Source organism: Schistocerca gregaria, chromosome 5 (genome assembly GCF_023897955.1).
Source record: "Schistocerca gregaria isolate iqSchGreg1 chromosome 5, iqSchGreg1.2, whole genome shotgun sequence".
Lineage (NCBI taxonomy): Eukaryota > Metazoa > Arthropoda > Insecta > Orthoptera > Acrididae > Schistocerca > Schistocerca gregaria.
This window is the reverse complement of record NC_064924.1, coordinates 575,818,930-575,843,660: the sequence shown is the minus strand read 5'-3', so window position 1 is coordinate 575,843,660 and position 24,731 is coordinate 575,818,930. Positions and strand designations below refer to the sequence as shown.

General features: G+C 49.1%; 43 non-coding genes across 43 annotated transcripts; all 43 read left to right on the top strand.

The window, feature by feature from the left end:
- The first annotated feature begins 6 nt into the window (after positions 1 to 6).
- On the top strand, positions 7 to 80 carry Trnan-guu (transfer RNA asparagine (anticodon GUU)). Its single transcript has one exon. It is a non-coding gene; the product is annotated as a tRNA-Asn (tRNA).
- Positions 81 to 769: 689 nt separating this feature from the next.
- Positions 770 to 841, top strand: Trnat-cgu (transfer RNA threonine (anticodon CGU)). The gene has a single exon. It is a non-coding gene; the product is annotated as a tRNA-Thr (tRNA).
- Positions 842 to 1,159: 318 nt separating this feature from the next.
- Positions 1,160 to 1,233, top strand: Trnan-guu (transfer RNA asparagine (anticodon GUU)). The gene has a single exon. It is a non-coding gene; the product is annotated as a tRNA-Asn (tRNA).
- Positions 1,234 to 1,922: 689 nt separating this feature from the next.
- Trnat-cgu (transfer RNA threonine (anticodon CGU)) lies at positions 1,923 to 1,994 on the top strand. The gene has a single exon. It is a non-coding gene; the product is annotated as a tRNA-Thr (tRNA).
- Positions 1,995 to 2,312: 318 nt separating this feature from the next.
- Trnan-guu (transfer RNA asparagine (anticodon GUU)) lies at positions 2,313 to 2,386 on the top strand. Its single transcript has one exon. It is a non-coding gene; the product is annotated as a tRNA-Asn (tRNA).
- A 689-nt stretch (positions 2,387 to 3,075) lies between these two features.
- Trnat-cgu (transfer RNA threonine (anticodon CGU)) lies at positions 3,076 to 3,147 on the top strand. The gene has a single exon. It is a non-coding gene; the product is annotated as a tRNA-Thr (tRNA).
- A 318-nt stretch (positions 3,148 to 3,465) lies between these two features.
- Trnan-guu (transfer RNA asparagine (anticodon GUU)) lies at positions 3,466 to 3,539 on the top strand. Its single transcript has one exon. It is a non-coding gene; the product is annotated as a tRNA-Asn (tRNA).
- A 689-nt stretch (positions 3,540 to 4,228) lies between these two features.
- Positions 4,229 to 4,300, top strand: Trnat-cgu (transfer RNA threonine (anticodon CGU)). Its single transcript has one exon. It is a non-coding gene; the product is annotated as a tRNA-Thr (tRNA).
- A 318-nt stretch (positions 4,301 to 4,618) lies between these two features.
- Positions 4,619 to 4,692, top strand: Trnan-guu (transfer RNA asparagine (anticodon GUU)). The gene has a single exon. It is a non-coding gene; the product is annotated as a tRNA-Asn (tRNA).
- Positions 4,693 to 5,381: 689 nt separating this feature from the next.
- Trnat-cgu (transfer RNA threonine (anticodon CGU)) lies at positions 5,382 to 5,453 on the top strand. Its single transcript has one exon. It is a non-coding gene; the product is annotated as a tRNA-Thr (tRNA).
- A 318-nt stretch (positions 5,454 to 5,771) lies between these two features.
- On the top strand, positions 5,772 to 5,845 carry Trnan-guu (transfer RNA asparagine (anticodon GUU)). Its single transcript has one exon. It is a non-coding gene; the product is annotated as a tRNA-Asn (tRNA).
- Positions 5,846 to 6,534: 689 nt separating this feature from the next.
- Positions 6,535 to 6,606, top strand: Trnat-cgu (transfer RNA threonine (anticodon CGU)). Its single transcript has one exon. It is a non-coding gene; the product is annotated as a tRNA-Thr (tRNA).
- A 318-nt stretch (positions 6,607 to 6,924) lies between these two features.
- Trnan-guu (transfer RNA asparagine (anticodon GUU)) lies at positions 6,925 to 6,998 on the top strand. Its single transcript has one exon. It is a non-coding gene; the product is annotated as a tRNA-Asn (tRNA).
- Positions 6,999 to 7,687: 689 nt separating this feature from the next.
- Trnat-cgu (transfer RNA threonine (anticodon CGU)) lies at positions 7,688 to 7,759 on the top strand. The gene has a single exon. It is a non-coding gene; the product is annotated as a tRNA-Thr (tRNA).
- A 318-nt stretch (positions 7,760 to 8,077) lies between these two features.
- Trnan-guu (transfer RNA asparagine (anticodon GUU)) lies at positions 8,078 to 8,151 on the top strand. The gene has a single exon. It is a non-coding gene; the product is annotated as a tRNA-Asn (tRNA).
- A 689-nt stretch (positions 8,152 to 8,840) lies between these two features.
- Positions 8,841 to 8,912, top strand: Trnat-cgu (transfer RNA threonine (anticodon CGU)). Its single transcript has one exon. It is a non-coding gene; the product is annotated as a tRNA-Thr (tRNA).
- Positions 8,913 to 9,230: 318 nt separating this feature from the next.
- Trnan-guu (transfer RNA asparagine (anticodon GUU)) lies at positions 9,231 to 9,304 on the top strand. The gene has a single exon. It is a non-coding gene; the product is annotated as a tRNA-Asn (tRNA).
- A 689-nt stretch (positions 9,305 to 9,993) lies between these two features.
- On the top strand, positions 9,994 to 10,065 carry Trnat-cgu (transfer RNA threonine (anticodon CGU)). The gene has a single exon. It is a non-coding gene; the product is annotated as a tRNA-Thr (tRNA).
- Positions 10,066 to 10,383: 318 nt separating this feature from the next.
- On the top strand, positions 10,384 to 10,457 carry Trnan-guu (transfer RNA asparagine (anticodon GUU)). The gene has a single exon. It is a non-coding gene; the product is annotated as a tRNA-Asn (tRNA).
- A 689-nt stretch (positions 10,458 to 11,146) lies between these two features.
- Positions 11,147 to 11,218, top strand: Trnat-cgu (transfer RNA threonine (anticodon CGU)). Its single transcript has one exon. It is a non-coding gene; the product is annotated as a tRNA-Thr (tRNA).
- Positions 11,219 to 11,536: 318 nt separating this feature from the next.
- Positions 11,537 to 11,610, top strand: Trnai-gau (transfer RNA isoleucine (anticodon GAU)). Its single transcript has one exon. It is a non-coding gene; the product is annotated as a tRNA-Ile (tRNA).
- A 687-nt stretch (positions 11,611 to 12,297) lies between these two features.
- On the top strand, positions 12,298 to 12,369 carry Trnat-cgu (transfer RNA threonine (anticodon CGU)). Its single transcript has one exon. It is a non-coding gene; the product is annotated as a tRNA-Thr (tRNA).
- A 318-nt stretch (positions 12,370 to 12,687) lies between these two features.
- Trnan-guu (transfer RNA asparagine (anticodon GUU)) lies at positions 12,688 to 12,762 on the top strand. Its single transcript has one exon. It is a non-coding gene; the product is annotated as a tRNA-Asn (tRNA).
- A 689-nt stretch (positions 12,763 to 13,451) lies between these two features.
- Positions 13,452 to 13,523, top strand: Trnat-cgu (transfer RNA threonine (anticodon CGU)). The gene has a single exon. It is a non-coding gene; the product is annotated as a tRNA-Thr (tRNA).
- Positions 13,524 to 13,841: 318 nt separating this feature from the next.
- Trnan-guu (transfer RNA asparagine (anticodon GUU)) lies at positions 13,842 to 13,915 on the top strand. The gene has a single exon. It is a non-coding gene; the product is annotated as a tRNA-Asn (tRNA).
- Positions 13,916 to 14,604: 689 nt separating this feature from the next.
- Trnat-cgu (transfer RNA threonine (anticodon CGU)) lies at positions 14,605 to 14,676 on the top strand. The gene has a single exon. It is a non-coding gene; the product is annotated as a tRNA-Thr (tRNA).
- A 318-nt stretch (positions 14,677 to 14,994) lies between these two features.
- Trnan-guu (transfer RNA asparagine (anticodon GUU)) lies at positions 14,995 to 15,068 on the top strand. The gene has a single exon. It is a non-coding gene; the product is annotated as a tRNA-Asn (tRNA).
- A 689-nt stretch (positions 15,069 to 15,757) lies between these two features.
- Positions 15,758 to 15,829, top strand: Trnat-cgu (transfer RNA threonine (anticodon CGU)). Its single transcript has one exon. It is a non-coding gene; the product is annotated as a tRNA-Thr (tRNA).
- Positions 15,830 to 16,147: 318 nt separating this feature from the next.
- Trnan-guu (transfer RNA asparagine (anticodon GUU)) lies at positions 16,148 to 16,221 on the top strand. Its single transcript has one exon. It is a non-coding gene; the product is annotated as a tRNA-Asn (tRNA).
- A 689-nt stretch (positions 16,222 to 16,910) lies between these two features.
- On the top strand, positions 16,911 to 16,982 carry Trnat-cgu (transfer RNA threonine (anticodon CGU)). Its single transcript has one exon. It is a non-coding gene; the product is annotated as a tRNA-Thr (tRNA).
- Positions 16,983 to 17,301: 319 nt separating this feature from the next.
- Trnan-guu (transfer RNA asparagine (anticodon GUU)) lies at positions 17,302 to 17,375 on the top strand. The gene has a single exon. It is a non-coding gene; the product is annotated as a tRNA-Asn (tRNA).
- Positions 17,376 to 18,064: 689 nt separating this feature from the next.
- On the top strand, positions 18,065 to 18,136 carry Trnat-cgu (transfer RNA threonine (anticodon CGU)). The gene has a single exon. It is a non-coding gene; the product is annotated as a tRNA-Thr (tRNA).
- A 318-nt stretch (positions 18,137 to 18,454) lies between these two features.
- On the top strand, positions 18,455 to 18,528 carry Trnan-guu (transfer RNA asparagine (anticodon GUU)). Its single transcript has one exon. It is a non-coding gene; the product is annotated as a tRNA-Asn (tRNA).
- Positions 18,529 to 19,217: 689 nt separating this feature from the next.
- On the top strand, positions 19,218 to 19,289 carry Trnat-cgu (transfer RNA threonine (anticodon CGU)). The gene has a single exon. It is a non-coding gene; the product is annotated as a tRNA-Thr (tRNA).
- Positions 19,290 to 19,607: 318 nt separating this feature from the next.
- On the top strand, positions 19,608 to 19,681 carry Trnan-guu (transfer RNA asparagine (anticodon GUU)). The gene has a single exon. It is a non-coding gene; the product is annotated as a tRNA-Asn (tRNA).
- Positions 19,682 to 20,370: 689 nt separating this feature from the next.
- On the top strand, positions 20,371 to 20,442 carry Trnat-cgu (transfer RNA threonine (anticodon CGU)). The gene has a single exon. It is a non-coding gene; the product is annotated as a tRNA-Thr (tRNA).
- Positions 20,443 to 20,760: 318 nt separating this feature from the next.
- Positions 20,761 to 20,834, top strand: Trnai-gau (transfer RNA isoleucine (anticodon GAU)). The gene has a single exon. It is a non-coding gene; the product is annotated as a tRNA-Ile (tRNA).
- Positions 20,835 to 21,523: 689 nt separating this feature from the next.
- On the top strand, positions 21,524 to 21,595 carry Trnat-cgu (transfer RNA threonine (anticodon CGU)). The gene has a single exon. It is a non-coding gene; the product is annotated as a tRNA-Thr (tRNA).
- A 318-nt stretch (positions 21,596 to 21,913) lies between these two features.
- Positions 21,914 to 21,987, top strand: Trnan-guu (transfer RNA asparagine (anticodon GUU)). Its single transcript has one exon. It is a non-coding gene; the product is annotated as a tRNA-Asn (tRNA).
- A 689-nt stretch (positions 21,988 to 22,676) lies between these two features.
- Positions 22,677 to 22,748, top strand: Trnat-cgu (transfer RNA threonine (anticodon CGU)). The gene has a single exon. It is a non-coding gene; the product is annotated as a tRNA-Thr (tRNA).
- Positions 22,749 to 23,066: 318 nt separating this feature from the next.
- Trnai-gau (transfer RNA isoleucine (anticodon GAU)) lies at positions 23,067 to 23,140 on the top strand. The gene has a single exon. It is a non-coding gene; the product is annotated as a tRNA-Ile (tRNA).
- Positions 23,141 to 23,829: 689 nt separating this feature from the next.
- Positions 23,830 to 23,901, top strand: Trnat-cgu (transfer RNA threonine (anticodon CGU)). The gene has a single exon. It is a non-coding gene; the product is annotated as a tRNA-Thr (tRNA).
- A 318-nt stretch (positions 23,902 to 24,219) lies between these two features.
- Trnai-gau (transfer RNA isoleucine (anticodon GAU)) lies at positions 24,220 to 24,293 on the top strand. Its single transcript has one exon. It is a non-coding gene; the product is annotated as a tRNA-Ile (tRNA).
- Positions 24,294 to 24,731: the final 438 nt, after the last annotated feature.

The window sequence follows — 24,731 nt, the reverse complement described above, 5'->3', positions numbered from 1 at the left end:
GTCAACGCCTCCGTGGCGCAATCGGTTAGCGCGTTCGGCTGTTAACCGAAAGGTTGGTGGTTCAAGCCCACCCGGGGGCGACATCGTTTTAACCGTCACCGAGGTGAGGACATACGTCAACTTTGTTAGAGATACACAGCTAGTGTGGCAATTTGGCTGCGAAGGAGTGATGCCACAGATGCTTATACACATTCAGGCAGGTGGCACTGTAGGTAAAAACATGACCCTACACAGACGTTCTACTGTTTTCCTATTTATTCACCATGTGTGACACTGCAGTGGAGCGGCGCCCACTACAAAAGACGTTTTATTTACATTCAATTTCAGCGTATACGTCGCGAGTGCCATATGACAGGGCCTGTCTCTCGATGTCGATTTGTATTTTGTGTCTCTTAAGTGTCGGTCTGCAGTAGGCCGCTGTTGGCCGAGCGACGTGCAGTCGCCTTACATGAAGCCCCATGGGCAACGCCAGTGCCACTGTGAACAACAGCAAACTGTAGCCAGAGAGTGGAGCCGAAAGGCGCATTTCGCAGTCGAGCCACGTTATCCCAAAAGCTGTGCACTAGGACAAGAAATTGCAGACTGCAAACTTTTGGTGGCCTGACGGTCGTCGCCGATCGTAAGGGCGAAACAGTCGAGAGATTTGGTGAACGGCAATGTGGACACTCCCAGCAGCAGCAGTGCGCCAAATCAATTATCTGGTCGAGGGCTGCAAGATTCAGTGTGATGAAGTGAGAATTCGGGGATAGCTCGCAATTTCAAAGCTGCCGCCTTCTTAGCTCAGTGGTAGAGCACTGGTCTCGTAAACCAGGATTCGTGAGTTCGAACCCCACAGAAGGCATCCATTTTTTTAACTTTCCTGCAACGTGCGGATCTAACTCGAGCAATATCTATCACATGGCAGTACACTGAATGAAAGGGATGTTCTACAACCTATGTCAAGTATTCTACTGGCCTAGGAGGTTTTCTGAATGCATAGGCAGAACAGTGGTTTGTATGCATTTTGTAGTATAATGTCATTCGTTTATGAGCGTCGCTACAGTGTGCATGCACGTTATCCATGTGAAGAGGCATAAGCAGATGCTACCATTCTGCGAGATTCCTGCAGAATGTGTACGAATTGCGTTGATATAGAGAGCACAAGTGAGCCAAAGTCAACGCCTCCGTGGCGCAATCGGCTAGCGCGTTCGGCTGTTAACCGAAAGGTTGGTGGTTCAAGCCCACCCGGGGGCGACATCGTTTTAACCATCACCGAGGTGAGGACATACGTCAACTTTGTTAGAGATACACAGCTAGTGTGGCAATTTGGCTGCGAAGGAGTGATGCCACAGATGCTTATACACATTCAAGCAGGTGGCACTGTAGGTAAAAACATGACCCTACACAGACGTTCTACTGTTTTCCTATTTATTCACCATGTGTGACACTGCAGTGGAGCGGCGCCCACTACAAAAGACGTTTTATTTACATTCAATTTCAGCGTATACGTCGCGAGTGCCATATGACAGGGCCTGTCTCTCGATGTCGATTTGTATTTTGTGTCTCTTAAGTGTCGGTATGCAGTAGGCCGCTGTTGGCCGAGCGACGTGCAGTCGCCTTACACGAAGCCCCATGGGCAACGCAAGTGCCACTGTGAACAACAGCAAACTGTAGCCAGAGAGTGGAGCCGAAAGGCGCATTTCGCAGTCGAGCCACGTTATCCCAAAAGCTGTGCACTAGGACAAGAAATTGCAGACGGCAAACTTTTGGTGGCCTGACGGTCGTCGCCGATCGTAAGGGCGAAACAGTCGAGAGATTTGGTGAACGGCAATGTGGACACTCCCAGCAGCAGCAGTGCGCCAAATCAATTATCTGGTCAAGGGCTGCAAGATTCAGTGTGATGAAGTGAGAATTCAGGGATAGCTCGCAATTTCAAAGCTGCCGCCTTCTTAGCTCAGCGGTAGAGCACTGGTCTCGTAAACCAGGAGGCGTGAGTTCGAACCTCACAGAAGGCATCCATTTTTTTAACTTTCCTGCAACGTGCGGAGCTACCTCGAGCAATATCTATCACATGGCAGTACACTGAATGAAAGGGATGTTCTACAACCTATGTCAAGTATTCTACTGGCCTAGGAGGTTTTCTGAATGCATAGGCAGAACAGTAGTTTGTTTGCATTTTGTAGTATAATGTCATTCGTTTATGAGCGTCGCTACAGAGTGCATGCACGTTATCCATGTGAAGAGGCATAAGCAGATGCTACCATTCTGCGAGATTCCTGCAGAATGTGTACGAATTGCGTTGATATAGAGAGCACAAGTGAGCCAAAGTCAACGCCTCCGTGGCGCAATCGGTTAGCGCGTTCGGCTGTTAACCGAAAGGTTGGTGGTTCAAGCCCACCCGGGGGCGACATCGTTTTAACCGTCACCGAGGTGAGGACATACGTCAACTTTGTTAGAGATACACAGCTAGTGTGGCAATTTGGCTGCGAAGGAGTGATGCCACAGATGCTTATACACATTCAGGCAGGTGGCACTGTAGGTAAAAACATGACCCTACACAGACGTTCTACTGTTTTCCTATTTATTCACCATGTGTGACACTGCAGTGGAGCGGCGCCCACTACAAAAGACGTTTTATTTACATTCAATTTCAGCGTATACGTCGCGAGTGCCATATGACAGGGCCTGTCTCTCGATGTCGATTTGTATTTTGTGTCTCTTAAGTGTCGGTCTGCAGTAGGCCGCTGTTGGCCGAGCGACGTGCAGTCGCCTTACACGAAGCCCCATGGGCAACGCCAGTGCCACTGTGAACAACAGCAAACTGTAGCCAGAGAGTGGAGCCGAAAGGCGCATTTCGCAGTCGAGCCACGTTATCCCAAAAGCTGTGCACTAGGACAAGAAATTGCAGACTGCAAACTTTTGGTGGCCTGACGGTCGTCGCCGATCGTAAGGGCGAAACAGTCGAGAGATTTGGTGAACGGCAATGTGGACACTCCCAGCAGCAGCAGTGCGCCAAATCAATTATCTGGTCGAGGGCTGCAAGATTCAGTGTGATGAAGTGAGAATTCGGGGATAGCTCGCAATTTCAAAGCTGCCGCCTTCTTAGCTCAGTGGTAGAGCACTGGTCTCGTAAACCAGGATTCGTGAGTTCGAACCTCACAGAAGGCATCCATTTTTTTAACTTTCCTGCAACGTGCGGATCTACCTCGAGCAATATCTATCACATGGCAGTACACTGAATGAAAGGGATGTTCTACAACCTATGTCACGTATTCTACTGGCCTAGGAGGTTTTCTGAATGCATATGCAGAACAGTGGTTTGTATGCATTTTGTAGTATAATGTCATTCGTTTATGAGCGTCGCTACAGTGTGCATGCACGTTATCCATGTGAAGAGGCATAAGCAGATGCTACCATTCTGCGAAGTTCCTGCAGAATGTGTACGAATTGCGTTGATATAGAGAGCACAAGTGAGCCAAAGTCAACGCCTCCGTGGCGCAATCGGCTAGCGCGTTCGGCTGTTAACCGAAAGGTTGGTGGTTCAAGCCCACCCGGGGGCGACATCGTTTTAACCGTCACCGAGGTGAGGACATACGTCAACTTTGTTAGAGATACACAGCTAGTGTGGCAATTTGGCTGCGAAGGAGTGATGCCACAGATGCTTATACACATTCAGGCAGGTGGCACTGTAGGTAAAAACATGACCCTACACAGACGTTCTACTGTTTTCCTATTTATTCACCATGTGTGACACTGCAGTGGAGCGGCGCCCACTACAAAAGACGTTTTATTTACATTCAATTTCAGCGTATACGTCGCGAGTGCCATATGACAGGGCCTGTCTCTCGATGTCGATTTGTATTTTGTGTCTCTTAAGTGTCGGTCTGCAGTAGGCCGCTGTTGGCCGAGCGACGTGCAGTCGCCTTACACGAAGCCCCATGGGCAACGCCAGTGCCACTGTGAACAACAGCAAACTGTAGCCAGAGAGTGGAGCCGAAAGGCGCATTTCGCAGTCGAGCCACGTTATCCCAAAAGCTGTGCACTAGGACAAGAAATTGCAGACTGCAAACTTTTGGTGGCCTGACGGTCGTCGCCGATCGTAAGGGCGAAACAGTCGAGAGATTTGGTGAACGGCAATATGGACACTCGCAGCAGCAGCAGTGCGCCAAATCAATTATCTGGTCGAGGGCTGCAAGATTCAGTGTGATGAAGTGAGAATTCAGGGATAGCTCGCAATTTCAAAGCTGCCGCCTTCTTAGCTCAGCGGTAGAGCACTGGTCTCGTAAACCAGGAGTCGTGAGTTCGAACCTCACAGAAGGCATCCATTTTTTTAACTTTCCTGCAACGTGCGGAGCTACCTCGAGCAATATCTATCACATGGCAGTACACTGAATGAAAGGGATGTTCTACAACCTATGTCAAGTATTCTACTGGCCTAGGAGGTTTTCTGAATGCATAGGCAGAACAGTGGTTTGTATGCATTTTGTAGTATAATGTCATTCGTTTATGAGCGTCGCTACAGTGTGCATGCACGTTATCCATGTGAAGAGGCATAAGCAGATGCTACCATTCTGCGAGATTCCTGCAGAATGTGTACGAATTGCGTTGATATAGAGAGCACAAGTGAGCCAAAGTCAACGCCTCCGTGGCGCAATCGGTTAGCGCGTTCGGCTGTTAACCGAAAGGTTGGTGGTTCAAGCCCACCCGGGGGCGACATCGTTTTAACCGTCACCGAGGTGAGGACATACGTCAACTTTGTTAGAGATACACAGCTAGTGTGGCAATTTGGCTGCGAAGGAGTGATGCCACAGATGCTTATACACATTCAGGCAGGTGGCACTGTAGGTAAAAACATGACCCTACACAGACGTTCTACTGTTTTCCTATTTATTCACCATGTGTGACACTGCAGTGGAGCGGCGCCCACTACAAAAGACGTTTTATTTACATTCAATTTCAGCGTATACGTCGCGAGTGCCATATGACAGGGCCTGTCTCTCGATGTCGATTTGTATTTTGTGTCTCTTAAGTGTCGGTCTGCAGTAGGCCGCTGTTGGCCGAGCGACGTGCAGTCGCCTTACATGAAGCCCCATGGGCAACGCAAGTGCCACTGTGAACAACAGCAAACTGTAGCCAGAGAGTGGAGCCGAAAGGCGCATTTCGCAGTCGAGCCACGTTATCCCAAAAGCTGTGCACTAGGACAAGAAATTGCAGACTGCAAACTTTTGGTGGCCTGACGGTCGTCGCCGATCGTAAGGGCGAAACAGTCGAGAGATTTGGTGAACGGCAATGTGGACACTCCCAGCAGCAGCAGTGCGCCAAATCAATTATCTGGTCGAGGGCTGCAAGATTCAGTGTGATGAAGTGAGAATTCGGGGATAGCTCGCAATTTCAAAGCTGCCGCCTTCTTAGCTCAGTGGTAGAGCACTGGTCTCGTAAACCAGGATTCGTGAGTTCGAACCTCACAGAAGGCATCCATTTTTTTAACTTTCCTGCAACGTGCGGATCTACCTCGAGCAATATCTATCACATGGCAGTACACTGAATGAAAGGGATGTTCTACAACCTATGTCAAGTATTCTACTGGCCTAGGAGGTTTTCTGAATGCATAGGCAGAACAGTGGTTTGTATGCATTTTGTAGTATAATGTCATTCGTTTATGAGCGTCGCTACAGTGTGCATGCACGTTATCCATGTGAAGAGGCATAAGCAGATGCTACCATTCTGCGAGATTCCTGCAGAATGTGTACGAATTGCGTTGATATAGAGAGCACAAGTGAGCCAAAGTCAACGCCTCCATGGCGCAATCGGTTAGCGCGTTCGGCTGTTAACCGAAAGGTTGGTGGTTCAAGCCCACCCGGGGGCGACATCGTTTTAACCGTCACCGAGGTGAGGACATACGTCAACTTTGTTAGAGATACACAGCTAGTGTGGCAATTTGGCTGCGAAGGAGTGATGCCACAGATGCTTATACACATTCAGGCAGGTGGCACTGTAGGTAAAAACATGACCCTACACAGACGTTCTACTGTTTTCCTATTTATTCACCATGTGTGACACTGCAGTGGAGCGGCGCCCACTACAAAAGACGTTTTATTTACATTCAATTTCAGCGTATACGTCGCGAGTGCCATATGACAGGGCCTGTCTCTCGATGTCGATTTGTATTTTGTGTCTCTTAAGTGTCGGTCTGCAGTAGGCCGCTGTTGGCCGAGCGACGTGCAGTCGCCTTACACGAAGCCCCATGGGCAACGCCAGTGCCACTGTGAACAACAGCAAACTGTAGCCAGAGAGTGGAGCCGAAAGGCGCATTTCGCAGTCGAGCCACGTTATCCCAAAAGCTGTGCACTAGGACAAGAAATTGCAGACTGCAAACTTTTGGTGGCCTGACGGTCGTCGCCGATCGTAAGGGCGAAACAGTCGAGAGATTTGGTGAACGGCAATGTGGACACTCCCAGCAGCAGCAGTGCGCCAAATCAATTATCTGGTCGAGGGCTGCAAGATTCAGTGTGATGAAGTGAGAATTCGGGGATAGCTCGCAATTTCAAAGCTGCCGCCTTCTTAGCTCAGTGGTAGAGCACTGGTCTCGTAAACCAGGATTCGTGAGTTCGAACCTCACAGAAGGCATCCATTTTTTTAACTTTCCTGCAACGTGCGGATCTACCTCGAGCAATATCTATCACATGGCAGTACACTGAATGAAAGGGATGTTCTACAACCTATGTCACGTATTCTACTGGCCTAGGAGGTTTTCTGAATGCATAGGCAGAACAGTGGTTTGTATGCATTTTGTAGTATAATGTCATTCGTTTATGAGCGTCGCTACAGTGTGCATGCACGTTATCCATGTGAAGAGGCATAAGCAGATGCTACCATTCTGCGAAGTTCCTGCAGAATGTGTACGAATTGCGTTGATATAGAGAGCACAAGTGAGCCAAAGTCAACGCCTCCGTGGCGCAATCGGCTAGCGCGTTCGGCTGTTAACCGAAAGGTTGGTGGTTCAAGCCCACCTGGGGGCGACATCGTTTTAACCGTCACCGAGGTGAGGACATACGTCAACTTTGTTAGAGATACACAGCTAGTGTGGCAATTTGGCTGCGAAGGAGTGATGCCACAGATGCTTATACACATTCAGGCAGGTGGCACTGTAGGTAAAAACATGACCCTACACAGACGTTCTACTGTTTTCCTATTTATTCACCATGTGTGACACTGCAGTGGAGCGGCGCCCACTACAAAAGACGTTTTATTTACATTCAATTTCAGCGTATACGTCGCGAGTGCCATATGACAGGGCCTGTCTCTCGATGTCGATTTGTATTTTGTGTCTCTTAAGTGTCGGTCTGCAGTAGGCCGCTGTTGGCCGAGCGACGTGCAGTCGCCTTACACGAAGCCCCATGGGCAACGCCAGTGCCACTGTGAACAACAGCAAACTGTAGCCAGAGAGTGGAGCCGAAAGGCGCATTTCGCAGTCGAGCCACGTTATCCCAAAAGCTGTGCACTAGGACAAGAAATTGCAGACTGCAAACTTTTGGTGGCCTGACGGTCGTCGCCGATCGTAAGGGCGAAACAGTCGAGAGATTTGGTGAACGGCAATATGGACACTCGCAGCAGCAGCAGTGCGCCAAATCAATTATCTGGTCGAGGGCTGCAAGATTCAGTGTGATGAAGTGAGAATTCAGGGATAGCTCGCAATTTCAAAGCTGCCGCCTTCTTAGCTCAGCGGTAGAGCACTGGTCTCGTAAACCAGGAGTCGTGAGTTCGAACCTCACAGAAGGCATCCATTTTTTTAACTTTCCTGCAACGTGCGGAGCTACCTCGAGCAATATCTATCACATGGCAGTACACTGAATGAAAGGGATGTTCTACAACCTATGTCAAGTATTCTACTGGCCTAGGAGGTTTTCTGAATGCATAGGCAGAACAGTGGTTTGTATGCATTTTGTAGTATAATGTCATTCGTTTATGAGCGTCGCTACAGTGTGCATGCACGTTATCCATGTGAAGAGGCATAAGCAGATGCTACCATTCTGCGAGATTCCTGCAGAATGTGTACGAATTGCGTTGATATAGAGAGCAAAAGTGAGCCAAAGTCAACGCCTCCGTGGCGCAATCGGTTAGCGCGTTCGGCTGTTAACCGAAAGGTTGGTGGTTCAAGCCCACCCGGGGGCGACATCGTTTTAACCGTCACCGAGGTGAGGACATACGTCAACTTTGTTAGAGATACACAGCTAGTGTGGCAATTTGGCTGCGAAGGAGTGATGCCACAGATGCTTATACACATTCAGGCAGGTGGCACTGTAGGTAAAAACATGACCCTACACAGATGTTCTACTGTTTTCCTATTTATTCACCATGTGTGACACTGCAGTGGAGCGGCGCCCACTACAAAAGACGTTTTATTTACATTCAATTTCAGCGTATACGTCGCGAGTGCCATATGACAGGGCCTGTCTCTCGATGTCGATTTGTATTTTGTGTCTCTTAAGTGTCGGTCTGCAGTAGGCCGCTGTTGGCCGAGCGACGTGCAGTCGCCTTACATGAAGCCCCATGGGCAACGCAAGTGCCACTGTGAACAACAGCAAACTGTAGCCAGAGAGTGGAGCCGAAAGGCGCATTTCGCAGTCGAGCCACGTTATCCCAAAAGCTGTGCACTAGGACAAGAAATTGCAGACTGCAAACTTTTGGTGGCCTGACGGTCGTCGCCGATCGTAAGGGCGAAACAGTCGAGAGATTTGGTGAACGGCAATGTGGACACTCCCAGCAGCAGCAGTGCGCCAAATCAATTATCTGGTCGAGGGCTGCAAGATTCAGTGTGATGAAGTGAGAATTCGGGGATAGCTCGCAATTTCAAAGCTGCCGCCTTCTTAGCTCAGTGGTAGAGCACTGGTCTCGTAAACCAGGATTCGTGAGTTCGAACCTCACAGAAGGCATCCATTTTTTTAACTTTCCTGCAACGTGCGGATCTACCTCGAGCAATATCTATCACATGGCAGTACACTGAATGAAAGGGATGTTCTACAACCTATGTCAAGTATTCTACTGGCCTAGGAGGTTTTCTGAATGCATAGGCAGAACAGTGGTTTGTATGCATTTTGTAGTATAATGTCATTCGTTTATGAGCGTCGCTACAGTGTGCATGCACGTTATCCATGTGAAGAGGCATAAGCAGATGCTACCATTCTGCGAGATTCCTGCAGAATGTGTACGAATTGCGTTGATATAGAGAGCACAAGTGAGCCAAAGTCAACGCCTCCGTGGCGCAATCGGCTAGCGCGTTCGGCTGTTAACCGAAAGGTTGGTGGTTCAAGCCCACCCGGGGGCGACATCGTTTTAACCGTCACCGAGGTGAGGACATACGTCAACTTTGTTAGAGATACACAGCTAGTGTGGCAATTTGGCTGCGAAGGAGTGATGCCACAGATGCTTATACACATTCAAGCAGGTGGCACTGTAGGTAAAAACATGACCCTACACAGACGTTCTACTGTTTTCCTATTTATTCACCATGTGTGACACTGCAGTGGAGCGGCGCCCACTACAAAAGACGTTTTATTTACATTCAATTTCAGCGTATACGTCGCGAGTGCCATATGACAGGGCCTGTCTCTCGATGTCGATTTGTATTTTGTGTCTCTTAAGTGTCGGTATGCAGTAGGCCGCTGTTGGCCGAGCGACGTGCAGTCGCCTTACACGAAGCCCCATGGGCAACGCAAGTGCCACTGTGAACAACAGCAAACTGTAGCCAGAGAGTGGAGCCGAAAGGCGCATTTCGCAGTCGAGCCACGTTATCCCAAAAGCTGTGCACTAGGACAAGAAATTGCAGACTGCAAACTTTTGGTGGCCTGACGGTCGTCGCCGATCGTAAGGGCGAAACAGTCGAGAGATTTGGTGAACGGCAATGTGGACACTCCCAGCAGCAGCAGTGCGCCAAATCAATTATCTGGTCGAGGGCTGCAAGATTCAGTGTGATGAAGTGAGAATTCAGGGATAGCTCGCAATTTCAAAGCTGCCGCCTTCTTAGCTCAGCGGTAGAGCACTGGTCTCGTAAACCAGGAGTCGTGAGTTCGAACCTCACAGAAGGCATCCATTTTTTTAACTTTCCTGCAACGTGCGGAGCTACCTCGAGCAATATCTATCACATGGCAGTACACTGAATGAAAGGGATGTTCTACAACCTATGTCAAGTATTCTACTGGCCTAGGAGGTTTTCTGAATGCATAGGCAGAACAGTGGTTTGTTTGCATTTTGTAGTATAATGTCATTCGTTTATGAGCGTCGCTACAGTGTGCATGCACGTTATCCATGTGAAGAGGCATAAGCAGATGCTACCATTCTGCGAGATTCCTGCAGAATGTGTACGAATTGCGTTGATATAGAGAGCACAAGTGAGCCAAAGTCAACGCCTCCGTGGCGCAATCGGTTAGCGCGTTCGGCTGTTAACCGAAAGGTTGGTGGTTCAAGCCCACCCGGGGGCGACATCGTTTTAACCGTCACCGTGGTGAGGACATACGTCAACTTTGTTAGAGATACACAGCTAGTGTGGCAATTTGGCTGCGAAGGAGTGATGCCACAGATGCTTATACACATTCAGGCAGGTGGCACTGTAGGTAAAAACATGACCCTACACAGACGTTCTACTGTTTTCCTATTTATTCACCATGTGTGACACTGCAGTGGAGCGGCGCCCACTACAAAAGACGTTTTATTTACATTCAATTTCAGCGTATACGTCGCGAGTGCCATTTGACAGGGCCTGTCTCTCGATGTCGATTTGTATTTTGTGTCTCTTAAGTGTCGGTCTGCAGTAGGCCGCTGTTGGCCGAGCGACGTGCAGTCGCCTTACATGAAGCCCCATGGGCAACGCCAGTGCCACTGTGAACAACAGCAAACTGTAGCCAGAGAGTGGAGCCGAAAGGCGCATTTCGCAGTCGAGCCACGTTATCCCAAAAGCTGTGCACTAGGACAAGAAATTGCAGACTGCAAACTTTTGGTGGCCTGACGGTCGTCGCCGATCGTAAGGGCGAAACAGTCGAGAGATTTGGTGAACGGCAATGTGGACACTCCCAGCAGCAGCAGTGCGCCAAATCAATTATCTGGTCGAGGGCTGCAAGATTCAGTGTGATGAAGTGAGAATTCGGGGATAGCTCGCAACTTCAAAGTTGCCGCCTTCTTAGCTCAGTGGTAGAGCACTGGTCTCGTAAACCAGGAGTCGTGAGTTCGAACCTCACAGAAGGCATCCATTTTTTTAACTTTCCTGCAACGTGCGGAGCTACCTCGAGCAATATCTATCACATGGCAGTACACCGAATGAAAGGGATGTTCTACAACCTATGTCAAGTATTCTACTGGCCTAGGAGGTTTTCTGAATGCATAGGCAGAACAGTGGTTTGTATGCATTTTGTAGTATAATGTCATTCGTTTATGAGCGTCGCTACAGTGTGCATGCACGTTATCCATGTGAAGAGGCATAAGCAGATGCTACCATTCTGCGAGGTTCCTGCAGAATGTGTACGAATTGCGTTGATATAGAGAGCATAAGTGAGCCAAAGTCTACGCCTCCATGGCGCAATCGGCTAGCGCGTTCGGCTGATAACCGAAAAGTTGGTGGTTCAAGCCCACCCGGGTGCGACATCGTTTTAACCGTCACCGAGGTGAGGACATACGTCAACTTTGTTAGAGATACACAGCTAGTGTGGCAATTTGGCTGCGAAGGAGTGATGCCACAGATGCTTATACACATTCAGGCAGGTGGCACTGTAGGTAAAAACATGACCCTACACAGACGTTCTACTGTTTTCCTATTTATTCACCATGTGTGACACTGCAGTGGAGCGGCGCCCACTACAAAAGACGTTTTATTTACATTCAATTTCAGCGTATACGTCGCGAGTGCCATATGACAGGGCCTGTCTCTCGATGTCGATTTGTATTTTGTGTCTCTTAAGTGTCGGTCTGCAGTAGGCCGCTGTTGGCCGAGCGACGTGCAGTCGCCTTACATGAAGCCCCATGGGACGCCAGTGCCACTGTGAACAACAGCAAACTGTAGCCAGAGAGTGGAGCCGAAAGGCGCATTTCGCAGTCGAGCCACGTTATCCCAAAAGCTGTGCACTAGGACAAGAAATTGCAGACTGCAAACTTTTGGTGGCCTGACGGTCGTCGCCGATCGTAAGGGCGAAACAGTCGAGAGATTTGGTGAACGGCAATGTGGACACTCCCAGCAGCAGCAGTGCGCCAAATCAATTATCTGGTCGAGGGCTGCAAGATTCAGTGTGATGAAGTGAGAATTCAGGGATAGCTCGCAATTTCAAAGCTGCCGCCTTCTTAGCTCAGCGGTAGAGCACTGGTCTCGTAAACCAGGAGTCGTGAGTTCGAACCTCACAAAAGGCATCCATTTTTTTAACTTTCCTGCAACGTGTGGAGCTACCTCGAGCAATATCTATCACATGGCAGTACACTGAATGAAAGGGATGTTCTACAACCTATGTCAAGTATTCTACTGGCCTAGGAGGTTTTCTGAATGCATAGGCAGAACAGTGGTTTGTATGCATTTTGTAGTATAATGTCATTCGTTTATGAGCGTCGCTACAGTGTGCATGCACGTTATCCATGTGAAGAGGCATAAGCAGATGCTACCATTCTGCGAGATTCCTGCAGAATGTGTACGAATTGCGTTGATATAGAGAGCACAAGTGAGCCAAAGTCAACGCCTCCGTGGCGCAATCGGCTAGCGCGTTCGGCTGTTAACCGAAAGGTTGGTGGTTCAAGCCCACCCCGGGGGCGACATCGTTTTAACCGTCACTGAGGTGAGGACATACGTCAACTTTGTTAGAGATACACAGCTAGTGTGGCAATTTGGCTGCGAAGGAGTGATGCCACAGATGCTTATACACATTCAGGCAGGTGGCACTGTAGGTAAAAACATGACCCTACACAGACGTTCTACTGTTTTCCTATTTATTCACCATGTGTGACACTGCAGTGGAGCGGCGCCCACTACAAAAGACGTTTTATTTACATTCAATTTCAGCGTATACGTCGCGAGTGCCATATGACAGGGCCTGTCTCTCGATGTCGATTTGTATTTTGTGTCTCTTAAGTGTCGGTATGCAGTAGGCCGCTGTTGGCCGAGCGACGTGCAGTCGCCTTACACGAAGCCCCATGGGCAACGCCAGTGCCACTGTGAACAACAGCAAACTGTAGCCAGAGAGTGGAGCCGAAAGGCGCATTTCGCAGTCGAGCCACGTTATCCCAAAAGCTGTGCACTAGGACAAGAAATTGCAGACTGCAAACTTTTGGTGGCCTGACGGTCGTCGCCGATCGTAAGGGCGAAACAGTCGAGAGATTTGGTGAACGGCAATGTGGACACTCCCAGCAGCAGCAGTGCGCCAAATCAATTATCTGGTCGAGGGCTGCAAGATTCAGTGTGATGAAGTGAGAATTCAGGGATAGCTCGCCATTTCAAAGCTGCAGCCTTCTTAGCTCAGCGGTAGAGCACTGGTCTCGTAAACCAGGAGTCGTGAGTTCGAACCTCACAGAAGGCATCCATTGTTTTAACTTTCCTGCAACGTGCGGAGCTACCTCGAGCAATATCTATCACATGGCAGTACACTGAATGAAAGGGATGTTCTACAACCTATGTCAAGTATTCTACTGGCCTAGGAAGTTTTCTGAATGCATAGGCAGAACAGTGGTTTGTATGCATTTTGTAGTATAATGTCATTCGTTTATGAGCGTCGCTACAGTGTGCATGCACGTTATCCATGTGAAGAGGCATAAGCAGATGCTACCATTCTGCGAGATTCCTGCAGAATGTGTACGAATTGCGTTGATATAGAGAGCACAAGTGAGCCAAAGTCAACGCCTCCGTGGCGCAATCGGTTAGCGCGTTCGGCTGTTAACCGAAAGGTTGGTGGTTCAAGCCCACCCGGGGGCGAAATCGTTTTAACCGTCACCGAGGTGAGGACTTACGTCAACTTTGTTAGAGATACACAGCTAGTGTGGCAATTTGGCTGCGAAGGAGTGATGCCACAGATGCTTATACACATTCAGGCAGGTGGCACTGTAGGTAAAAACATGACCCTACACAGACGTTCTACTGTTTTCCTATTTATTCACCATGTGTGACACTGCAGTGGAGCGGCGCCCACTACAAAAGACGTTTTATTTACATTCAATTTCAGCGTATACGTCGCGAGTGCCATATGACAGGGCCTGTCTCTCGATGTCGATTTGTATTTTGTGTCTCTTAAGTGTCGGTCTGCAGTAGGCCGCTGTTGGCCGAGCGACGTGCAGTCGCCTTACATGAAGCCCCATGGGCAACGCCAGTGCCACTGTGAACAACAGCAAACTGTAGCCAGAGAGTGGAGCCGAAAGGCGCATTTCGCAGTCGAGCCACGTTATCCCAAAAGCTGTGCACTAGGACAAGAAATTGCAGACTGCAAACTTTTGGTGGCCTGACGGTCGTCGCCGATCGTAAGGGCGAAACAGTCGAGAGATTTGGTGAACGGCAATGTGGACACTCCCAGCAGCAGCAGTGCGCCAAATCAATTATCTGGTCGAGGGCTGCAAGATTCAGTGTGATGAAGTGAGAATTCGGCGATAGCTCGCAATTTCAAAGCTGCCGCCTTCTTAGCTCAGTGGTAGAGCACTGGTCTCGTAAACCAGGATTCCTGAGTTCGAACCTCACAGAAGGCATCCATTTCTTTAACTTTCCTGCAACGTGCGGATCTACCTCGAGCAATATCTATCACATGGCAGTACACTGAATGAAAGGGATGTTCTACAACCTATGTCAAGTATTCTACTGGCCTAGGAGGTTTTCTGAATGCATAGGCAGAACAGTGGTTTGTATGCATTTTGTAGTATAATGTCATTCGTTTATGAGCGTCGCTACAGTGTGCATGCACGTTATCCATGTGAAGAGGCATAAGCAGATGCTACCATTCTGCGAGATTCCTGCAGAATGTGTACGAATTGCGTTGATATAGAGAGCACAAGTGAGCCTAAGTCAACGCCTCCGTGGCGCAATCGGTTAGCGCGTTCGGCTGTTAACCGAAAGGTTGGTGGTTCAAGCCCACCCGGGGGCGACATCGTTTTAACCGTCACCGAGGTGAGGACATACGTCAACTTTGTTAGAGATACACAGCTAGTGTGGCAATTTGGCTGCGAAGGAGTGATGCCACAGATGCTTATACACATTCAGGCAGGTGGCACTGTAGGTAAAAACATGACCCTACTCAGACGTTCTACTGTTTTCCTATTTATTCACCATGTGTGACACTGCAGTGGAGCGGCGCCCACTACAAAAGACGTTTTATTTACATTCAGTTTCAGCGTATACGTCGCGAGTGCCATATGACAGGGCCTGTCTCTCGATGTCGATTTGTATTTTGTGTCTCTTAAGTGTCGGTATGCAGTAGGCCGCTGTTGGCCGAGCGACGTGCAGTCGCCTTACACGAAGCCCCATGGGCAACGCAAGTGCCACTGTGAACAACAGCAAACTGTAGCCAGAGAGTGGAGCCGAAAGGCGCATTTCGCAGTCGAGCCACGTTATCCCAAAAGCTGTGCACTAGGACAAGAAATTGCAGACTGCAAACTTTTGGTGGCCTGACGGTCGTCGCCGATCGTAAGGGCGAAACAGTCGAGAGATTTGGTGAACGGCAATGTGGACACTCCCAGCAGCAGCAGTGCGCCAAATCAATTATCTGGTCGAGGGCTGCAAGATTCAGTGTGATGAAGTGAGAATTCAGGGATAGCTCGCAATTTCAAAGCTGCCGCCTTCTTAGCTCAGCGGTAGAGCACTGGTCTCGTAAACCAGGAGTCGTGAGTTCGAACCTCACAAAAGGCATCCATTTTTTTAACTTTCCTGCAACGTGTGGAGCTACCTCGAGCAATATCTATCACATGGCAGTACACTGAATGAAAGGGATGTTCTACAACCTATGTCAAGTATTCTACTGGCCTAGGAGGTTTTCTGAATGCATAGGCAGAACAGTGGTTTGTATGCATTTTGTAGTATAATGTCATTCGTTTATGAGCGTCGCTACAGTGTGCATGCACGTTATCCATGTGAAGAGGCATAAGCAGATGCTACCATTCTGCGAGATTCCTGCAGAATGTGTACGAATTGCGTTGATATAGAGAGCACAAGTGAGCCAAAGTCAACGCCTCCGTGGCGCAATCGGTTAGCGCGTTCGGCTGTTAACCGAAAGGTTGGTGGTTCAAACCCACCCGGGGGCGACATCGTTTTAACCGTCACCGAGGTTAGGACATACGTCAACTTTGTTAGAGATACACAGCTAGTGTGGCAATTTGGCTGCGAAGGAGTGATGCCACAGATGCTTATACACATTCAGGCAGGTGGCACTGTAGGTAAAAACATGACCCTACACAGACGTTCTACTGTTTTCCTATTTATTCACCATGTGTGACACTGCAGTGGAGCGGCGCCCACTACAAAAGACGTTTTATTTACATTCAATTTCAGCGTATACGTCGCGAGTGCCATATGACAGGGCCTGTCTCTCGATGTCGATTTGTATTTTGTGTCTCTTAAGTGTCGGTCTGCAGTAGGCCGCTGTTGGCCGAGCGACGTGCAGTCGCCTTACATGAAGCCCCATGGGCAACGCCAGTGCCACTGTGAACAACAGCAAACTGTAGCCAGAGAGTGGAGCCGAAAGGCGCATTTCGCAGTCGAGCCACGTTATCCCAAAAGCTGTGCACTAGGACAAGAAATTGCAGACTGCAAACTTTTGGTGGCCTGACGGTCGTCGCCGATCGTAAGGGCGAAACAGTCGAGAGATTTGGTGAACGGCAATGTGGACACTCCCAGCAGCAGCAGTGCGCCAAATCAATTATCTGGTCGAGGGCTGCAAGATTCAGTGTGATGAAGTGAGAATTCGGGGATAGCTCGCAATTTCAAAGCTGCCGCCTTATTAGCTCAGTGGTAGAGCACTGGTCTCGTAAACCAGGATTCGTGAGTTCGAACCTCACAGAAGGCATCCATTTTTTGTAACTTTCCTGCAACGTGCGGAGCTACCTCGAGCAATATCTATCACATGGCAGTACACTGAATGAAAGGGATGTTCTACAACCTATGTCAAGTATTCTACTGGCCTAGGAGGTTTTCTGAATGCATAGGCAGAACAGTGGTTTGTATGCATTTTGTAGTATAATGTCATTCGTTTATGAGCGTCGCTACAGTGTGCATGCACGTTATCCATGTGAAGAGGCATAAGCAGATGCTACCATTCTGCGAGATTCCTGCAGAATGTGTACGAATTGCGTTGATATAGAGAGCACAAGTGAGCCAAAGTCAACGCCTCCGTGGCGCAATCGGCTAGCGCGTTCGGCTGTTAACCGAAAGGTTGGTGGTTCAAGCCCACCCGGGGGCGACATCCTTTCAACCGTCACTGAGGTGAGGACATACGTCAACTTTGTTAGAGATACACAGCTAGTGTGGCAATTTGGCTGCGAAGGAGTGATGCCACAGATGCTTATACACATTCAGGCAGGTGGCACTGTAGGTAAAAACATGACCCTACACAGACGTTCTACTGTTTTCCTATTTATTCACCATGTGTGACACTGCAGTGGAGCGGCGCCCACTACAAAAGACGTTTTATTTACATTCAATTTCAGCGTATACGTCGCGAGTGCCATATGACAGGGCCTGTCTCTCGATGTCGATTTGTATTTTGTGTCTCTTAAGTGTCGGTCTGCAGTAGGCCGCTGTTGGCCGAGCGACGTGCAGTCGCCTTACACGAAGCCCCATGGGCAACGCCAGTGCCACTGTGAACAACAGCAAACTGTAGCCAGAGAGTGGAGCCGAAAGGCGCATTTCGCAGTCGAGCCACGTTATCCCAAAAGCTGTGCACTAGGACAAGAAATTGCAGACTGCAAACTTTTGGTGGCCTGACGGTCGTCGCCGATCGTAAGGGCGAAACAGTCGAGAGATTTGGTGAACGGCAATGTGGACACTCCCAGCAGCAGCAGTGCGCCAAATCAATTATCTGGTCGAGGGCTGCAAGATTCAGTGTGATGAAGTGAGAATTCAGGGATAGCTCGCAATTTCAAAGCTGCAGCCTTCTTAGCTCAGCGGTAGAGCACTGGTCTCGTAAACCAGGAGTCGTGAGTTCGAACCTCACAGAAGGCATCCATTTTTTTAACTTTCCTGCAACGTGCGGAGCTACCTCGAGCAATATCTATCACATGGCAGTACACTGAATGAAAGGGATGTTCTACAACCTATGTCAAGTATTCTACTGGCCTAGGAAGTTTTCTGAATGCATAGGCAGAACAGTGGTTTGTATGCATTTTGTAGTATAATGTCATTCGTTTATGAGCGTCGCTACAGTGTGCATGCACGTTATCCATGTGAAGAGGCATAAGCAGATGCTACCATTCTGCGAGATTCCTGCAGAATGTGTACGAATTGCGTTGATATAGAGAGCACAAGTGAGCCAAAGTCAACGCCTCCGTGGCGCAATCGGTTAGCGCGTTCGGCTGTTAACCGAAAGGTTGGTGGTTCAAGCCCACCCGGGGGCGAAATCGTTTTAACCGTCACCGAGGTGAGGACTTACGTCAACTTTGTTAGAGATACACAGCTAGTGTGGCAATTTGGCTGCGAAGGAGTGATGCCACAGATGCTTATACACATTCAGGCAGGTGGCACTGTAGGTAAAAACATGACCCTACACAGACGTTCTACTGTTTTCCTATTTATTCACCATGTGTGACACTGCAGTGGAGCGGCGCCCACTACAAAAGACGTTTTATTTACATTCAATTTCAGCGTATACGTCGCGAGTGCCATATGACAGGGCCTGTCTCTCGATGTCGATTTGTATTTTGTGTCTCTTAAGTGTCGGTATGCAGTAGGCCGCTGTTGGCCGAGCGACGTCCAGTCGCCTTACACGAAGCCCCATGGGCAACGCCAGTGCCACTGTGAACAACAGCAAACTGTAGCCAGAGAGTGGAGCCGAAAGGCGCATTTCGCAGTCGAGCCACGTTATCCCAAAAGCTGTGCACTAGGACAAGAAATTGCAGACTGCAAACTTTTGGTGGCCTGACGGTCGTCGCCGATCGTAAGGGCGAAACAGTCGAGAGATTTGGTGAACGGCAATGTGGACACTCCCAGCAGCAGCAGTGCGCCAAATCAATTATCTGGTCGAGGGCTGCAAGATTCAGTGTGATGAAGTGAGAATTCGGGGATAGCTCGCAATTTCAAAGCTGCCGCCTTCTTAGCTCAGCGGTAGAGCACTGGTCTCGTAAACCAGGAGTCGTGAGTTCGAACCTCACAGAAGGCATCCATTTTTTTAACTTTCCTGCAACGTGCGGAGCTACCTCGAGCAATATCTATCACATGGCAGTACACTGAATGAAAGGGATGTTCTACAACCTATGTCAAGTATTCTACTGGCCTAGGAGGTTTTCTGAATGCATAGGCAGAACAGTGGTTTGTATGCATTTTGTAGTATAATGTCATTCGTTTATGAGCGTCGCTACAGTGTGCATGCACGTTATCCATGTGAAGAGGCATAAGCAGATGCTACCATTCTGCGAGATTCCTGCAGAATGTGTACGAATTGCGTTGATATAGAGAGCACAAGTGAGCCTAAGTCAACGCCTCCGTGGGGCAATCGGTTAGCGCGTTCGGCTGTTAACCGAAAGGTTGGTGGTTCAAGCCCACCCGGGGGCGACATCGTTTTAACCGTCACCGAGGTGAGGACATACGTCAACTTTGTTAGAGATACACAGCTAGTGTGGCAATTTGGCTGCGAAGGAGTGATGCCACAGATGCTTATACACATTCAGGCAGGTGGCACTGTAGGTAAAAACATGACCCTACTCAGACGTTCTACTGTTTTCCTATTTATTCACCATGTGTGACACTGCAGTGGAGCGGCGCCCACTACAAAAGACGTTTTATTTACATTCAGTTTCAGCGTATACGTCGCGAATGCCATATGACAGGGCCTGTCTCTCGATGTCGATTTGTATTTTGTGTCTCTTAAGTGTCGGTATGCAGTAGGCCGCTGTTGGCCGAGCGACGTGCAGTCGCCTTACATGAAGCCCCATGGGCAACGCCAGTGCCACTGCGAACAACAGCAAACTGTAGTCAGAGAGTGGAGCCGAAAGGCGCATTTCGCAGTCGAGCCACGTTATCCCAAAAGCTGTGCACTAGGACAAGAAATTGCAGACTGCAAACTTTTGGTGGCCTGACGGTCGTCGCCGATCGTAAGGGCGAAACAGTCGAGAGATTTGGTGAACGGCAATGTGGACACTCCCAGCAGCAGCAGTGCGCCAAATCAATTATCTGGTCGAGGGCTGCAAGATTCAGTGTGATGAAGTGAGAATTCGGGGATAGCTCGCAATTTCAAAGCTGCCGCCTTCTTAGCTCAGTGGTAGAGCACTGGTCTCGTAAACCAGGAGTCGTGAGTTCGAACCTCACAGAAGGCATCAATTTTTTTAACTTTCCTGCAACGTGCGGAGCTACCTCGAGCAATATCTATCACATGGCAGTACACCGAATGAAAGGGATGTTCTACAACCTATGTCAAGTATTCTACTGGCCTAGGAGGTTTTCTGAATGCATAGGCAGAACAGTGGTTTGTATGCATTTTGTAGTATAATGTCATTCGTTTATGAGCGTCGCTACAGTGTGCATGCACGTTATCCATGTGAAGAGGCATAAGCAGATGCTACCATTCTGCGAGGTTCCTGCAGAATGTGTACGAATTGCGTTGATATAGAGAGCACAAGTGAGCCAAAGTCAACGCCTCCATGGCGCAATCGGCTAGCGCGTTCGGCTGATAACCGAAAGGTTGGTGGTTCAAGCCCACCCGGGGGCGAAATCGTTTTAACCGTCACCGAGGTGAGGACTTACGTCAACTTTGTTAGAGATACACAGCTAGTGTGGCAATTTGGCTGCGAAGGAGTGATGCCACAGATGCTTATACACATTCAGGCAGGTGGCACTGTAGGTAAAAACATGACCCTACACAGACGTTCTACTGTTTTCCTATTTATTCACCATGTGTGACACTGCAGTGGAGCGGCGCCCACTACAAAAGACGTTTTATTTACATTCAATTTCAGCGTATACGTCGCGAGTGCCATATGACAGGGCCTGTCTCTCGATGTCGATTTGTATTTTGTGTCTCTTAAGTGTCGGTCTGCAGTAGGCCGCTGTTGGCCGAGCGACGTGCAGTCGCCTTACATGAAGCCCCATGGGCAACGCCAGTGCCACTGTGAACAACAGCAAACTGTAGCCAGAGAGTGGAGCCGAAAGGCGCATTTCGCAGTCGAGCCACGTTATCCCAAAAGCTGTGCACTAGGACAAGAAATTGCAGACTGCAAACTTTTGGTGGCCTGACGGTCGTCGCCGATCGTAAGGGCGAAACAGTCGAGAGATTTGGTGAACGGCAATGTGGACACTCCCAGCAGCAGCAGTGCGCCAAATCAATTATCTGGTCGAGGGCTGCAAGATTCAGTGTGATGAAGTGAGAATTCGGGGATAGCTCGCAATTTCAAAGCTGCCGCCTTCTTAGCTCAGTGGTAGAGCACTGGTCTCGTAAACCAGGATTCCTGAGTTCGAACCTCACAGAAGGCATCCATTTCTTTAACTTTCCTGCAACGTGCGGATCTACCTCGAGCAATATCTATCACATGGCAGTACACTGAATGAAAGGGATGTTCTACAACCTATGTCAAGTATTCTACTGGCCTAGGAGGTTTTCTGAATGCATAGGCAGAACAGTGGTTTGTATGCATTTTGTAGTATAATGTCATTCGTTTATGAGCGTCGCTACAGTGTGCATGCACGTTATCCATGTGAAGAGGCATAAGCAGATGCTACCATTCTGCGAGATTCCTGCAGAATGTGTACGAATTGCGTTGATATAGAGAGCACAAGTGAGCCAAAGTCAACGCCTCTGTGGCGCAATCGGTTAGCGCGTTCGGCTGTTAACCGAAAGGTTGGTGGTTCAAACACACCCGGGTGCGACATCGTTTTAACCGTCACCGAGGTTAGGACATACGTCAACTTTGTTAGAGATACACAGCTAGTGTGGCAATTTGGCTGCGAAGGAGTGATGCCACAGATGCTTATACACATTCAGGCAGGTGGCACTGTAGGTAAAAACATGACCCTACACAGACGTTCTACTGTTTTCCTATTTATTCACCATGTGTGACACTGCAGTGGAGCGGCGCCCACTACAAAAGACGTTTTATTTACATTCAATTTCAGCGTATACGTCGCGAGTGCCATATGACAGGGCCTGTCTCTCGATGTCGATTTGTATTTTGTGTCTCTTAAGTGTCGGTCTGCAGTAGGCCGCTGTTGGCCGAGCGACGTGCAGTCGCCTTACATGAAGCCCCATGGGCAACGCCAGTGCCACTGTGAACAACAGCAAACTGTAGCCAGAGAGTGGAGCCGAAAGGCGCATTTCGCAGTCGAGCCACGTTATCCCAAAAGCTGTGCACTAGGACAAGAAATTGCAGACTGCAAACTTTTGGTGGCCTGACGGTCGTCGCCGATCGTAAGGGCGAAACAGTCGAGAGATTTGGTGAACGGCAATGTGGACACTCCCAGCAGCAGCAGTGCGCCAAATCAATTATCTGGTCGAGGGCTGCAAGATTCAGTGTGATGAAGTGAGAATTCGGGGATACCTCGCAATTTCAAAGCTGCCGCCTTCTTAGCTCAGTGGTAGAGCACTGGTCTCGTAAACCAGGAGTCGTGAGTTCGAACCTCACAGAAGGCATCCATTTTTTTAACTTTCCTGCAACGTGCGGAGCTACCACGAGCAATATCTATCACATGGCAGTACACCGAATGAAAGGGATGTTCTACAACCTATGTCAAGTATTCTACTGGCCTAGGAGGTTTTCTGAATGCATAGGCAGAACAGTGGTTTGTATGCATTTTGTAGTATAATGTCATTCGTTTATGAGCGTCGCTACAGTGTGCATGCACGTTATCCATGTGAAGAGGCATAAGCAGATGCTACCATTCTGCGAGGTTCCTGCAGAATGTGTACGAATTGCGTTGATATAGAGAGCACAAGTGAGCGAAAGTCAACGCCTCCATGGCGCAATCGGCTAGCGCGTTCGGCTGATAACCGAAAAGTTGGTGGTTCAAGCCCACCCGGGTGCGACATCGTTTTAACCGTCACCGAGGTGAGGACATACGTCAACTTTGTTAGAGATACACAGCTAGTGTGGCAATTTGGCTGCGAAGGAGTGATGCCACAGTTGCTTATACACATTCAGGCAGGTGGCACTGTAGGTAAAAACATGACCCTACACAGACGTTCTACTGTTTTCCTATTTATTCACCATGTGTGACACTGCAGTGGAGCGGCGCCCACTACAAAAGACGTTTTATTTACATTCAATTTCAGCGTATACGTCGCGAGTGCCATATGACAGGGCCTGTCTCTCGATGTCGATTTGTATTTTGTGTCTCTTAAGTGTCGGTCTGCAGTAGGCCGCTGTTGGCCGAGCGACGTGCAGTCGCCTTACATGAAGCCCCATGGGCAACGCCAGTGCCACTGTGAACAACAGCAAACTGTAGCCAGAGAGTGGAGCCGAAAGGCGCATTTCGCAGTCGAGCCACGTTATCCCAAAAGCTGTGCACTAGGACAAGAAATTGCAGACTGCAAACTTTTGGTGGCCTGACGGTCGTCGCCGATCGTAAGGGCGAAACAGTCGAGAGATTTGGTGAACGGCAATGTGGACACTCCCAGCAGCAGCAGTGCGCCAAATCAATTATCTGGTCGAGGGCTGCAAGATTCAGTGTGATGAAGTGAGAATTCGGGGATACCTCGCAATTTCAAAGCTGCCGCCTTCTTAGCTCAGTGGTAGAGCACTGGTCTCGTAAACCAGGAGTCGTGAGTTCGAACCTCACAGAAGGCATCCATTTTTTTAACTTTCCTGCAACGTGCGGAGCTACCACGAGCAATATCTATCACATGGCAGTACACTGAATGAAAGGGATGTTCTACAACCTATGTCAAGTATTCTACTGGCCTAGGAGGTTTTCTGAATGCATAGGCAGAACAGTGGTTTGTATGCATTTTGTAGTATAATGTCATTCGTTTATGAGCGTCGCTACAGTGTGCATGCACGTTATCCATGTGAAGAGGCATAAGCAGATGCTACCATTCTGCGAGGTTCCTGCAGAATGTGTACGAATTGCGTTGATATAGAGAGCACAAGTGAGCCAAAGTCAACGCCTCCATGGCGCAATCGGCTAGCGCGTTCGGCTGATAACCGAAAAGTTGGTGGTTCAAGCCCACCCGGGTGCGACATCGTTTTAACCGTCACCGAGGTGAGGACATACGTCAACTTTGTTAGAGATACACAGCTAGTGTGGCAATTTGGCTGCGAAGGAGTGATGCCACAGTTGCTTATACACATTCAGGCAGGTGGCACTGTAGGTAAAAACATGACCCTACACAGACGTTCTACTGTTTTCCTATTTATTCACCATGTGTGACACTGCAGTGGAGCGGCGCCCACTACAAAAGACGTTTTATTTACATTCAATTTCAGCGTATACGTCGCGAGTGCCATATGACAGGGCCTGTCTCTCGATGTCGATTTGTATTTTGTGTCTCTTAAGTGTCGGTCTGCAGTAGGCCGCTGTTGGCCGAGCGACGTGCAGTCGCCTTACATGAAGCCCCATGGGCAACGCCAGTGCCACTGTGAACAACAGCAAACTGTAGCCAGAGAGTGGAGCCGAA